Consider the following 14,472-nt stretch of genomic DNA (forward strand, 5'->3'; position numbering starts at 1 on the left):
GGGGCAGTGCAGCAGGGGTGCGAGCACACCTCGGGAGGAGATGAGAAGGCAGCGGCAGCACCCTCCACATATGGTACTCTCCGCGACTCACTGTCTCAACACAGTCACTCAAATCATCAGGACTTCCTGATGATTCGAGTCACTGTGTTGAGACAGTGAGTCAGTAGCCATCTCTAGAGGACAGAGGAGGAGTTGCTGACTTGCTGCAGATCCAGGGCCGGCCCAGTCAGGCCGGCCAACCGTTACATCGCGGAGAGTACCATATGTGGAGGGTGCTGCCGCTGCCTTCTCATCTCCTCCCGAGGTGTGCTCGCACCCCTGCTGCACTGCCCCAAGAGAGAGCCTGGATCACAGGATTAAACACCCCTGCAACGAAGTCGGATTAACAACAAATCATGTTGGTTGCGGCTTGTCGAAGGTGACGTGGTTACATCAGACACTGATCCGATTAATTTGAATCTATGATATTGGATATACTACTGTGACTACATTGGTGGACCGAACACAGACAAGAAATAATTCATGTTATGATAAAAAGGGACTCTGGACTTCTCTCATTCTCAGAATTCATTGGAGTAAGGACTATTTATTATTTATGTGATAAGCGCCATTGTGGGAGAAAGTATTTCTTTTGTTACAGTGTCATTATTGTGGTGAATTGGTGAAGCACCATTTTTTCCCACAGTCTGCAATTCACAGCTAGCGCATTCAAGATCATCAGTTTTTGTTGTATTCCAAACTTCTTACCCTCACATCATCATTTGGTCTTTTCCAATGGACCTCCTCATCCTCTGGGCACTCACTTGATCTGGTCTTCACCAACTGGTGATATTTATGTCGATACCAATTCCCCATTCCCCCTCTTTGCCTTGTAAGTGACTGGCCCTTTAAAAAAAACATCCAAAATGAGCCACATCCTGCACTTCCGGCGATCTCGGATACCATTACATCCCGCTGTAGGAATTCTAAGCTCATCCTGGGAACATTTTGCAGCATATTGCACTTCAGCATGTGGCCACATACCTGTAGCTACTGTACTTAGGGGGTGATTGATCGCTGGGCTGCTAACTTTGTTGTCCTGCTTTCAGATAGTCGCTGCCCAAGTGGGAGTGTAAATTCGCCGTGCAAGTAAGCGATCACATGTGTACGCCGAGATCCAAAATCCAGTGTGTGCAGTCTCTGCGCAGCCCAGGACTTACTCCTGCAGTGCAATGTGAACAGGCTGATCGGGGTCGGAGCTGACGTCAGACACCCTCCCTGGAAACGTTTGGGAATGCCTTGGTTTTTCCAGACACTTCCAGTAAACGGTCAGTTACCGCCCACAAATGGCCTGTTCCTGTCAATTACCTTGCAAACGCCTGTGCGAATGAAATGTTCGCACCATCCTGGTGCTGATTGGCGGTGCCCATTTTTGTTGGCCAACTTGTGTGCGCATTGCGATGTATACGCATGCGCAGTTATTACCTGATTGCCCGCTGTGCGAAAACGTACAGAAGCAATCAGGTTTGAATCAGGCCCTTAAGCTGGAACTAAATAGCAACTCTTTATGTGCACCATCTGTAAAGACACAACTGAACTTTATTACTGCAAATATATTTTGGTGTTAATCATACTGTTATCTACCAATATTATTGGTTCAAAATAAATTGTTAACTCTGTGGTAAGCATAAACTACCTGTACATATCATTAGCTGGAACTTATACATATTGTTGGATTGTTGGGAAACTGATATTGTAATTGTGGTTATCCAACCCTATCTGAAGAACTGCATACTTACCTACATTGAAAATCTTCTCTCTGGGAGATGCTCGGAGAGGAGAAGCAGGTAGGTGGTGACGGGGTGGGGTTATGCTAATCGCGACATTAGGCCCCTCATAGGGAAATTGCCACGATTGGCTCATATTTGCATAGGCGGCAGGCCGTATGATGTGATTGTCATAGAAATTAGTAATTAGGCCCCGCCCCTTCTTGGATTACCATATTATTCTCTGGATTCTACCCACTTCTCTGTGATGTGGGCAGAATGCAGGAGGGGTACCCACTCTTTTGGGAGTGCAGGTGTCTCCTGCAGAAACGGGGAGAAGTAAAGCTTATTTGGGAAACCTTAGCTATAGTTCTTTGCCACCAGAAAAATCCTCCTTACCTCTCTGTTGTAATAAGAGGACCGAGACAACCTGAGAAAAGGTGAACGAAAAGGCTAGGCCTGATTAGGTAAAGGAGTATGCCAGCACTACCCTTTCACCATCTAGCGAGGTGTCACACACAGGTTGGTATCAGGTGACCGGCGGTTGGGAGACCGCCGGTCACCATACCGTGCCGGTATGCCATCTGTCAGATGGGCGGCGAGGGAGGGGGGGCGAGAGCGCAACGAAACTCGCCACAGTGTTTCTATTCGAACTTTATGGGTGTCATGGACACCCAGGAGTAGGAATAGTTCCTGTTGGTCGGCATGCCGGCTGGCTGGCTAGTCAGTGTTCAGGATGCCGGCACCGGTATTGTGATCGGCAGTGTCCTGACCACCGGTCACATAACCGCATCCCATCACACATATCCACTTACTATCAAACAGGAATGATTTACTGTTGTTATGTGTCTTTAAGGTTTCGTTTTGTCCAGAATCTGTAACCATTTGTCATAAAGCACAGCTTACTATATAGACAGTTACAGACACTTACCTGCATCATTTACATTTCATGTTATACTATATAGTGGTAATAAATATTTTTTTATCAGCTACAGTATATGAGGGAATCGGCACTGTATGTCAATGTTAAATGAATATATAATAATAATAATAATAATACACAATAAGAATTTACAGCACAACTCAAATGAAAGCATCTGAATTCTTTTTATTTTACTTGATGCGAAACCTTCCTACTGTATGCATTGGAATCATTGTGAGCACAATGATAAAGTTATTTGTCCGTGTTATTATATTGAAAGGCTCATTGGATGTGGTAATGCGTTTACAAAAAAGACATTGGTTTGGTCTGTGTAAATACTCCTTCAACTAAATGAACCAATCTTTATTGCCAATCTACTTATAACTATTTATAATACCACAGAGACATAAAAAGCACTGAATGTGAGTATAAATAAAGGACTAGAAACTTTATTACTTCACTTCACTTGCCTAAGCTGGAAAACTGTTAATGCATTTAATTCTATTAAATTCTATTTTCATTATTGTCAACTCAGAGCACTTCTTAATTAAACCCTTATGTTCTTGGAATAATATCAATGTAAAACAAACAAACAAACAAAAACCTTCTGCAAATTAAATAACCTGCATCCATAGTATAAGCATTTATTGGAAGTCACTTTTATGCCAATACATGAACAGAAAGCTTACCCAACTCTAAAAATGTGATTTTGGGTACTGGAAAGTTACCTGTGATCCTGCAATTCTCCGATTTGTTCCACCAGATCCTGAGATGGCTCTAACAGTTTAATCACATAAATCACATTTCCCTTTAAGGGGTATATGCAATTCCGGGCAAATTGCGGCTTTTTTCCGCCCGTTTTTAAATTCGACACAATTCGACCGTCCAATTCCGGCCGGCGGGTGCCGGAATTCGACATATTCAATAAAAAACGTATTCGACAGTCCCGCTGTCGAAAAACGGACCAATTGACGGATATGTGCGTCCTGGATTCGACTTTTCCGACGGTGCAAAAATGGTTAAAAAACACAGAAAAAAATTGCGTGGGGTCCCCCCTCCTAAGCATAACCATCCTCGGGCTCTTTGAGCCGGTCCTGGTTGTAAAAATACGGGGGGGAAATGGACAGGGGATCCCCCCGTATTTTTAGAACGAGCACCGGGCTCTGCGTCCGGTCCTGGTGCAAAAAATACGGGGGACAAAAAGCGTAGGGGTCCCCCGTATTTTTTGAACCAGCACCGGGCTCCACTAGCTGGGGAGATAATGCCACAGCCAGGGGACACTTTTATACCGGTCTCTGTGGCCGTGGCATTAAATATCCAACTAGTCACCCCTGGCCGGGGTACCCTGGAGGAGTGGGAAACCCTTAAATCAAGGGGTCCCCCCCTCCAGCCACCCAAGGGCCAGGGGTGAAGCCCGAGGCTGTCCCCCCCAAAAAAAACGATACACAGTGTGACACAGTCACATACCATATCTGTGCTCAGCCTCAGTGTGCTGCATCATCTATGTAATACTGTATATCTGACTGTGCTGAGTGCTCACTGCTCACACAGCTTAATTGTGAGGGAGACTGGGGAGCAGTTATAGCAGGAGTACATATTTTAACAGTGCACACTTTTGCTGCCAGAGTGCCACTGCCAGTGTGACTGACCACTGACCACCAGTATTTTGTGATTGTCTGCCTGAAAAAGTTAAACACTCGTCGTGTGGTGTTTTTATTCTATAAACGCATTCTGCTGACAGTGTCCAGCAGGTCCGTCATTATATAATATATATCTGTCCGGCTGCAGTAGTGATATATATATATTTTTTATATCATTATCATCCAGTCTATATTAGCACTGCAGCAGACGCAGTACGGTAGTCCACGGCTGTAGCTACCTCTGTGTCGGCAGTCGCTCGTCCATCCATAATTGTATACCACCTACCCGTGGTGTTTTTTTTTTTCTATCTTCTTGATACTAGTAGCTTACTTTAGGAGTCTGCAGTGCTGAGCTGACAGTGTCCAGCAGGTCCGTCATTATATAATATATACCTGTCCGGCTGCAGTAGTGATATATATATATTTTTTTTATATCATTATCATCCAGTCTATATTAGCAGCAGACGCAGTACGGTAGTCCACGGCTGTAGCTACCTCTGTGTCGGCAGTCGCTCGTCCATCCATAATTGTATACCACCTACCTGTGGTGTTTTTTTTTTTTCTATCTTCTTGATACTAGTAGCTTACTTTAGGAGTCTGCAGTGCTGAGCTGACAGTGTCCAGCAGGTCCGTCATTATATAATATATACCTGTCCGGCTGCAGTAGTGATATATATATATATTTTATATCATTATCATCCAGTCTATATTAGCAGCAGGCGCAGGACGGTAGTCCACGGCTGTAGCTACCTCTGTGTCGGCAGTCGCTCGTCCATCCATAAGTATACTAGTATCCATCCATCTCCATTGTTTACCTGAGGTGCCTTTTAGTTGTGCCTATTAAAAAATGGAGAACAAAAATGTTGAGGTTCCAAAAATAGGGAAAGATCAAGATCGACTTCCACCTCGTGCTGAAGCTGCTGCCACTAGTCATGGCCGAGACGATGAAATGCCAGCAACGTCGTCTGCCAAGGCCGATGCCCAATGTCATAGTACAGAGCATGTAAAATCCAAAACACCAAATATCAGTAAAAAAAGGACTCAAAAATCTAAAATAAAATTGTCAGAGGAGAAGCGTAAACTTGCCAATATGCCATTTACCACACGGAGTGGCAAGGAACGGCTGAGGCCCTGGCCTATGTTCATGGCTAGTGGTTCAGCTTCACATGAGGATGGAAGCACTCAGCCTCTCGCTAGAAAAATGAAAAGACTCAAGCTGGCAAAAGCACAGCAAAGAACTGTGCGTTCTTCGAAATCCCAAATCCACAAGGAGAGTCCAATTGTGTCGTTTGCGATGCCTGACCTTCCCAACACTGGACGTGAAGAGCATGCGCCTTCCACTATTTGCACGCCCCCTGCAAGTGCTGGAAGGAGCACCCGCAGTCCAGTTCCTAATAGTCAGATTGAAGATGTCAGTGTTGAAGTACACCAGGATGAGGAGGATATGGGTGTTGCTGGCGCTGGGGAGGAAATTGACCAGGAGGATTCTGATGGTGAGGTGGTTTGTTTAAGTCAGGCACCCGGGGAGACACCTGTTGTCCGTGGGAGGAATAGGGCCATTGACATGCCTGGTGAAAATACCAAAAAAATCAGCTCTTCGGTGTGGAAGTATTTCAACAGAAATGCGGACAACATTTGTCAAGCCGTGTGTTGCCTTTGTCAAGCTGTAATAAGTAGGGGTAAGGACGTTAACCACCTCGGAACATCCTCCCTTATACGTCACCTGCAGCGCATTCATCATAAGTCAGTGACAAGTTCAAAAACTTTGGGCGACAGCGGAAGCAGTCCACTGACCAGTAAATCCCTTCCTCTTGTAACCAAGCTCACGCAAACCACCCCACCAACTCCCTCAGTGTCAATTTCCTCCTTCCCCAGGAATGCCAATAGTCCTGCAGGCCATGTCACTGGCAATTCTGACGAGTCCTCTCCTGCCTGGGATTCCTCCGATGCATCCTTGCGTGTAACGCCTACTGCTGCTGGCGCTGCTGTTGTTGCTGCTGGGAGTCGATGGTCATCCCAGAGGGGAAGTCGTACTCGTAAGACCACTTTTACTACTTCCACCAAGCAATTGACTGTCCAACAGTCCTTTGCGAGGAAGATGAAATATCACAGCAGTCATCCTGCTGCAAAGCGGATAACTGAGGCCTTGGCATCCTGGGCGGTGAGAAACGTGGTTCCGGTATCCATCATTACTGCAGAGCCAACTAGAGACTTGTTGGAGGTACTGTGTCCCCGGTACCAAATACCATCTAGGTTCCATTTCTCTAGGCAGGCGATACCGAAAATGTACACAGACCTCAGAAAAAGACTCACCAGTGTCCTAAAAAATGCAGTTGTACCCAATGTCCACTTAACCACGGACATGTGGACAAGTGGAGCAGGGCAGGCTCAGGACTATATGACTGTGACAGCCCACTGGGTAGATGTATGGACTCCCGCCGCAAGAACAGCAGCGGTGGCACCAGTAGCAGCATCTCGCAAACGCCAACTCTTTCCTAGGCAGGCTACGCTTTGTATCACCGCTTTCCAGAATACGCACACAGCTAAAAAATCTCTTACGGCAACTGAGGAAGATCATCGCAGAATGGCTTACCCCAATTGGACTCTCCTGTGGATTTGTGGCATCGGACAACGCCAGCAATATTGTGTGTGCATTAAATCTGGGCAAATTCCAGCACGTCCCATGTTTTGCACATACCTTGAATTTGGTGGTGCAGAATTATTTAAAAAATGAGAGGGGCGTGCAAGAGATGCTGTCGGTGGCCAGAAGAATTGCGGGACACTTTCGGCGTACAGGCACCACGTACAGAAGACTGGAGCACCACCAAAAACGCCTGAACCTGCCCTGCCATCATCTGAAGCAAGAATGTCACGAACCGGTCTCTTACCTCTGCGGGTTCTGGGGTTCATCCATTGCCAGTGCGGTTGCTCGCGGTGCTGTGCGCCCGTGTGGGGACACGGCGTGATCAATGGCACAGGTAATGCAGAGTCTGGGAACTGTGAGTGCGGGGACCAAATGGCCTAAGGCACTGCGGTGTGTCTGCTGTATAGGAGGTGGCCATGTTGGAGACCAAACAGCTAATACAGAGCACTTGTGAAAACACCTGTGGGCAGGTGTAAGCCAATCCCGTGCTTGTGCTGCCTTTAAGTAGTGATGAGCGAGGTTCGGTTTTACTCGGTTTTACTCGGTTTTACTCGGTTCTCAAAACGGCATCTTATTGGCTATCCAAAACACGTGACATCCGTGAGCCAATAAGATGCCGTTTTGAGAACCGAGTAAAACCGAGTAAAACCGAATCCGCTCATCACTACCTTTAAGTAGGCTGGGATTATGTTACTCTGGGCCAGTGCTTTGTTGTATCAAAGCTGTGCTCTAGCTCTGAGCTCTCTCCGTGCATTCCTGTGTGATTCCCGTGGTCCAGATATCGCCTCCGTTCCCAGAGGTCCGTCTGCAGCCTTCACTGCTGAAAGATCCACCGGCTCTCTGCTGTGCTGTCAGTTAATTGCACTCCTATTGGAAATAGTTGGATTCCCAGTGTCCTGCATGAGGTTACCTTGTCAGTCTGCCTATCATTCAAAGTCTGGAGGATTCTGTTTCTCTCAGCTGTTCGTTTGTTCAACTCTGCATTTAACCCATTCATCACCTTGTCTTCTACTACAGTTTCACAGTGATCTCCGGAACCCGCAAGTAACCCAATTCAGTACTTTTATTTGCTATGTTGTCATTACAAGGATAATTCATCACAGTCTCTCAGTTAACTCTCAAAGCTCCATTGCCAATTCTTACAGTTAATTCTCCATGTCTGCATTAACCAGTTAAACACAATCTGCAGTTCAGCATCAAAGCTTGTTTATATTTGCTATGTTGTCATAACAAGGATAATTCTTCAGTCTCTCAGTTAACTCTCAAAACTCCATTGCAAATCCTTACAGTTATCTCTTCATGTCTGCATTATCCAGTTAATAACATTCTGCAGTTCAGCATCAAAGCTTGTTTATATTTGCTATGTTGTCATAACAAGGATAATTCTTCAGTCTCTCAGTTAACTCTCAAAACTCCATTGCAAATCCTTACAGTTATCTCTTCATGTCTGCATTATCCAGTTAATCATATTCTGCAGTTCAGCATCAAAGCTCGTTTATATTTGGACAATCCAACATTTATTCATCAGCTTGTTTTGCATATGTTTCCATGAACATTTCTTTTATGTATTTTTGAGTTTTCTCTTGCATATTATTCCTGCAATACTTCAGTATAATATGATGATTAACAACTTGTCAGTTAACTCTTTACTGAATTGTTATTTTGAATAAATATATGAATCGGAACTTTCTTCGTCCTCCCTGCTTTCTTCATAGCCCAGCACCTACACCTGTGGTTGGTTCCGGGTTAACGGATTCACAAAAACACCCGGGCCTGACAGTAAGCACTGGCCACATGGATCCGTCAAGTGACCAATTCGCAGGAGGCGGTGCTACGTCAGATATCCTTTCCCGTCTGGAAAACCAGGAGTCTATACAGACACAAATAGTGCAGTTTATGCAAACTATGGCAGACCGTTTAGAGACTCTTCATACGGCTATTAAAACGTTCCAAGTCCAGATTCCAACCCAGATGTCCCAGTTACCACTACAGCTTCTCCTGTGACGCTGCCTACGTCCCGCTTGCAGTTACCCTCTCCGAGTAAGTTTGACGGAACTCCAAAACTTTGCAGAGGATTCCTGAATCAATGCGAGATCCAGTTTGAACTGATGTCTGCCAGTTTCCCATCAGCTCGTTCTAAGGTTGCATATATTATTGCCCTCCTCTCCGGTCAGGCTCTGGAGTGGGCATCACCATTATGGGAGAGAGGTGATCCTATCCTCTCTAATTACAAAGAGTTCGTATCTTCCTTCCGGAGAATCTTTGACGAACCAGGCAGGACCACCTCAGCATCCTTGGAGATTCTCCGTCTACGTCAAGGTTTACGTCCTGTCAGTCAATATATTATTCAGTTTCGCACGTTGTCTTCAGAGTTAAACTGGAATGAGGAGGCCCTGATCGCCGCGTTTTGGAATGGACTTTCAGAAAGAATCAAGGATGATTTAACTATCCGGGATGTGCCAATTAAACTGGATGAATTGATTTCTCTCTGTAACAAACTTGATCTACGTTACAGGGAGCGATGTTTAGAGAAATCCAGGGCAGAGCGATCCAGTCCACGTGATCATCCTAGACCTCGACAAGATTCTTCATCACAGTCTCCAGTAATGACTGAAGAACCTATGCAGATTGGGCACTCTCGCCTCACAGAGGAGGAACGACTTCGTCGTCGACAGGGTAACCTCTGCATGTACTGTGGGTCCTCCGAACATTTAGTTAAATTCTGCAAACTCCGACCGGGAAACTCTCGCCTCCTAGCTTATTCAAGAGAGGTTAAGCTAGGAGTTACTTTAGAATCACGTTCTGGGAAAGAGCCAACCTTGTCTATTCAATTAGAAGTTCCAAGTTCTACAGTGAAAGTTTCAGCCCTCCTAGATTCCGGGGCAGCCAAGAACTTCATCTCCTCAGCCTTTGTCATACGGTCTAAAGTTCAAACCATGCCCCTAGAAGCAGCAGTTGCTGTTACAGCAGTGGATGGAAGTCGAATTCCAGATGGTATAATTACTCATCGAACCGTATGTCTCAAGATGAAAGTTGGTGAGCTCCATTCCAAATACCTCTCCTTCTACGTGATTCCCAAAGCCTCTCAAGATGTGATACTTGGTTTACCTTGGCTGCAGAAACATAATCCTCAACTTAATTGGCAAACCATGGAAGTCCTTTCATGGGGTAAATCTTGTACCAAGGACTGTGTAGCTACAATTGTACCTCTTCGGTCAATTAGCCTTTCCGATCTACCTCCGGTGTATCAATCCCTTGCGGATGTTTCCAGTAAGCAAGCAGCAGACTCTCTACCTCCTCATCGTGAATGGGACTGCCCAGTCGTCCTGGTTCCGGGCAAGACCCCTCCTAGGGGACAAATTCATCCGCTATCCATCCCAGAGACGCGAGCTATCCGGGATTGGTCCACTCCTACAACTCTCAAGGGGATTCAGCGATTTCTTGGCTTTGCTAATTTCTATAGGAGATTCATTAAGAATTATTCTACGTTAGCTGCTCCTATCACAGCCCTAACTCGCAAAGGAGCAAATCCTACGAACTGGTCTTCTGAAGCAATCAAAGCCTTCTCTGATTTAAAGCAAGCCTTTGTGTCAGCCCCCATTCTTCGACAGCCTGATTTGAATCGTCCCTTTCTACTAGAGGTGCATGCATCTACAGAAGCAGTAGGAGCTGTGTTGTCACAAGTCTTTGAAGATAAAAAGGTCCATCCCTGCGGATATTTCTCCCGTAAGTTCCTCCCGGCAGAACGTAATTATGCAATCGGTGAGCAAGAGTTACTTGCCATCAAGTTGGCATTTGAGGAGTGGAGATACCTTCTAGAAGGAGCTCAACATCGCATTACAGTTTATACTGATCATAAGAATCTTCTGTATCTGCAGTCAGCTCAGTGTTTGAATCCACGACAAGCTCGATGGGCGCTTTTCTTCTCACGATTTGATTTCAAACTCACCTATCGTCCAGGGTCTCAGAACAAAAAGGCAGATGCCCTTTCCCGGTCCTTTGCTTCTTCTGAATTAAATGATGCTACCACGAATCAAGCCATTGTGAATCCTACGTCCTTCTTAATGACTCGAACCTCTCCAGTTCCTCCGCCTGGCAAGACCTTTGTCGCCACAAGTCTTCGAAAACGGCTGCTTACCTGGGCTCACTCCTCTTCCTTCATGGGTCATCCTGGGGTTCTAAAGACTCTCAAATTTATTCAACAGTCTTATTGGTGGCCACGTCTCAAAGCCGATGTCCAAGAGTTTATAGCAGCATGTCCTAAATGTGCCCAACATAAGAGTCCAAGAAGTTCTCCACCAGAGTTTCATCCATTGCCAGCCCTAGAGGTTCCAGCAGCAGATCAAGAGCTTCAACGTCTATCTAGCATCTGGAGTTGTGTACGTAAGTCCTTGGTCAAAACTTCCGCTCGTTATAAATCTTTTGCAGATAGAAAACGTAAAGCTGTACCGAGTTACAAAGTGGGAGACCAAGTTTGGATTTCTACGCGCAATCTCAAGTTCAAAGTTCCTTCTAAGAAATTTGCTCCCAAGTTTATTGGTCCATTTCCCATTGTTAAGGTACTCAACCCTGTGTCATACAAAGTCAAGTTGCCACCGTCTTTGAGAATTCCTAACGCCTTTCATACATCTTTACTGAAGCCTTTGATTCTCAATAAGTTCCGTACTACCCAGTCCAAATCTCCTAAAGTTCACTCTTTGCAGAATGAGGAATTTGAAGTTAAAGAGATTGTGGACTCACGTTCCCGATATGGACGTTTACAGTTTCTGGTCGACTGGAAGGTTTACGGTCCAGAGGAAAGATCCTGGGTTTTCTCTGAAGATGTTCATGCTCCAAGACTGGTACAGAAATACTTCTCCAAAAATCCTGATAAGGTTCAAAGGTGTTCGGAGACCACCCTTAGAGGAGGGGGTACTGTCACGAACCGGTCTCTTACCTCTGCGGGTTCTGGGGTTCATACGTTGCCAGTGCGGTTGCTCGCGGTGCTGTGCGCCCGTGTGGGGACACGGCGTGATCAATGGCACAGGTAATGCAGAGTCTGGGAACTGTGAGTGCGGGGACCAAATGGCCTAAGGCACTGCGGTGTGTCTGCTGTATAGGAGGTGGCCATGTTGGAGACCAAATAGCTAATACAGAGCACTTGTGAAAACACCTGTGGGCAGGTGTAAGCCAATCCCGTGCTTGTGCTGCCTTTAAGTAGGCTGGGATTATGTTACTCTGGGCCAGTGCTTTGTTGTATCAAAGCTGTGCTCTAGCTTTGAGCTCTCTCCGTGCATTCCTGTGTGATTCCCGTGGTCCAGATATCGCCTCCGTTCCCAGAGGTCCGTCTGCAGCCTTCACTGCTGAAAGATCCACCGGCTCTCTGCTGTGCTGTCAGTTAATTGCACTCCTATTGGAAATAGTTGGATTCCCAGTGTCCTGCATGAGGTTACCTTGTCAGTCTGCCTATCATTCAAAGTCTGGAGGATTCTGTTTCTCTCAGCTGTTCGTTTGTTCAACTCTGCATTTAACCCATTCATCACCTTGTCTTCTACTACAGTTTCACAGTGATCTCCGGAACCCGCAAGTAACCCAATTCAGTACTTTTATTTGCTATGTTGTCATTACAAGGATAATTCATCACAGTCTCTCAGTTAACTCTCAAAGCTCCATTGCCAATTCTTACAGTTAATTCTCCATGTCTGCATTAACCAGTTAAACACAATCTGCAGTTCAGCATCAAAGCTTGTTTATATTTGCTATGTTGTCATAACAAGGATAATTCTTCAGTCTCTCAGTTAACTCTCAAAACTCCATTGCAAATCCTTACAGTTATCTCTTCATGTCTGCATTATCCAGTTAATAACATTCTGCAGTTCAGCATCAAAGCTTGTTTATATTTGCTATGTTGTCATAACAAGGATAATTCTTCAGTCTCTCAGTTAACTCTCAAAACTCCATTGCAAATCCTTACAGTTATCTCCTCATGTCTGCATTATCCAGTTAATCATATTCTGCAGTTCAGCATCAAAGCTCGTTTATATTTGGACAATCCAACATTTATTCATCAGCTTGTTTTGCATATGTTTCCATGAACATTTCTTTTATGTATTTTTGAGTTTTCTCTTGCATATTATTCCTGCAATACTTCAGTATAATATGATGATTAACAACTTGTCAGTTAACTCTTTACTGAATTGTTATTTTGAATAAATATATGAATCGGAACTTTCTTCGTCCTCCCTGCTTTCTTCATAGCCCAGCACCTACACCTGTGGTTGGTTCCGGGTTAACGGATTCACAAAAACACCCGGGCCTGACAAAGAAGTGGTAACGAGGTGGAATTCAACCCTCTATATGCTTCAGAGGTTGGAGGAGCAGCAAAAGGCCATTCAAGCCTATACAACTGACCACGATATAGGAGGTGGAATGCACCTGTCTCAAGCGCAGTGGAGAATGATTTCAACGTTGTGCAAGGTTCTGCAACCTTTTGAACTTGCCACACGTGAAGTCAGTTCAGACACTGCCAGCCTGAGTCAGGTCATTCCCCTCATCAGGCTTTTGCAGAAGAAGCTGGAGACATTGAAGGAGGAGCTAACACAGAGCGATTCCGCTAGGCATGTGGGACTTGTGGATGGAGCCCTTAATTCGCTTAACAAGGATTCACGGGTGGTCAATCTGTTGAAATCAGAGCACTACATTTTGGCCACCGTGCTCGATCCTAGATTTAAAACCTACCTTGGATCTCTCTTTCCTGCAGACACAAGTCTGCTGGGGATCAAAGAACTGCTGGTGACAAAATTGTCAAGTCAAGCGGAACGCGACCTGTCAACATCTCCTCCTTCACATTCTCCTGCAACTGGGGGTGCGAGGAAAAGGCTCAGAATTCCGAGCCCACCCGCTGGCGGTGATGCAGGGCAGTCTGGAGCGACTGCTGATGCTGACATCTGTCCGGACTGAAGGACCTGACAACGATTACGGACATGTCGTCTACTGTCACTGCATATGATTCTCTCCCCATTGAAAGAATGGTGGAGGATTATATGAGTGACCGCATCCAAGTAGGCACGTCAGACAGTCCGTACTTATACTGGCAGGAAAAAGAGGCAATTTGGAGGCCCTTGCACAAACTGGCTTTATTCTACCTAAGTTGCCCTCCCACAAGTGTGTACTCCGAAAGAGTGTTTAGTGCCGCCGCTCACCTTGTCAGCAATCGGCGTACGAGGTTACATCCAGAAAATGTGGAGAAGATGATGTTCATTAAAATGAATTATAATCAATTCCTCCGTGGAGACATTGACCAGCAGCAATTGCCTCCACAAAGTACACAGGGAGCTGAGATGGTGGATTCCAGTGGGGACGAATTGATAATCTGTGAGGAGGGGGATGTACACGGTGATATATCGGAGGATGATGATGAGGTGGACATCTTGCCTCTGTAGAGCCAGTTTGTGCAAGGAGAGATTAACTGCTTCTTTTTTGGTGGGGGTCCAAACCAACCCGTCATTTCAGTCACAGTCGTGTGGCAGACCCTGTCACTGA

The sequence above is a fragment of the Pseudophryne corroboree genome, chromosome 4 (genome assembly GCF_028390025.1).
Source record: "Pseudophryne corroboree isolate aPseCor3 chromosome 4, aPseCor3.hap2, whole genome shotgun sequence".
Classification (NCBI taxonomy): Eukaryota; Metazoa; Chordata; class Amphibia; order Anura; family Myobatrachidae; genus Pseudophryne; species Pseudophryne corroboree.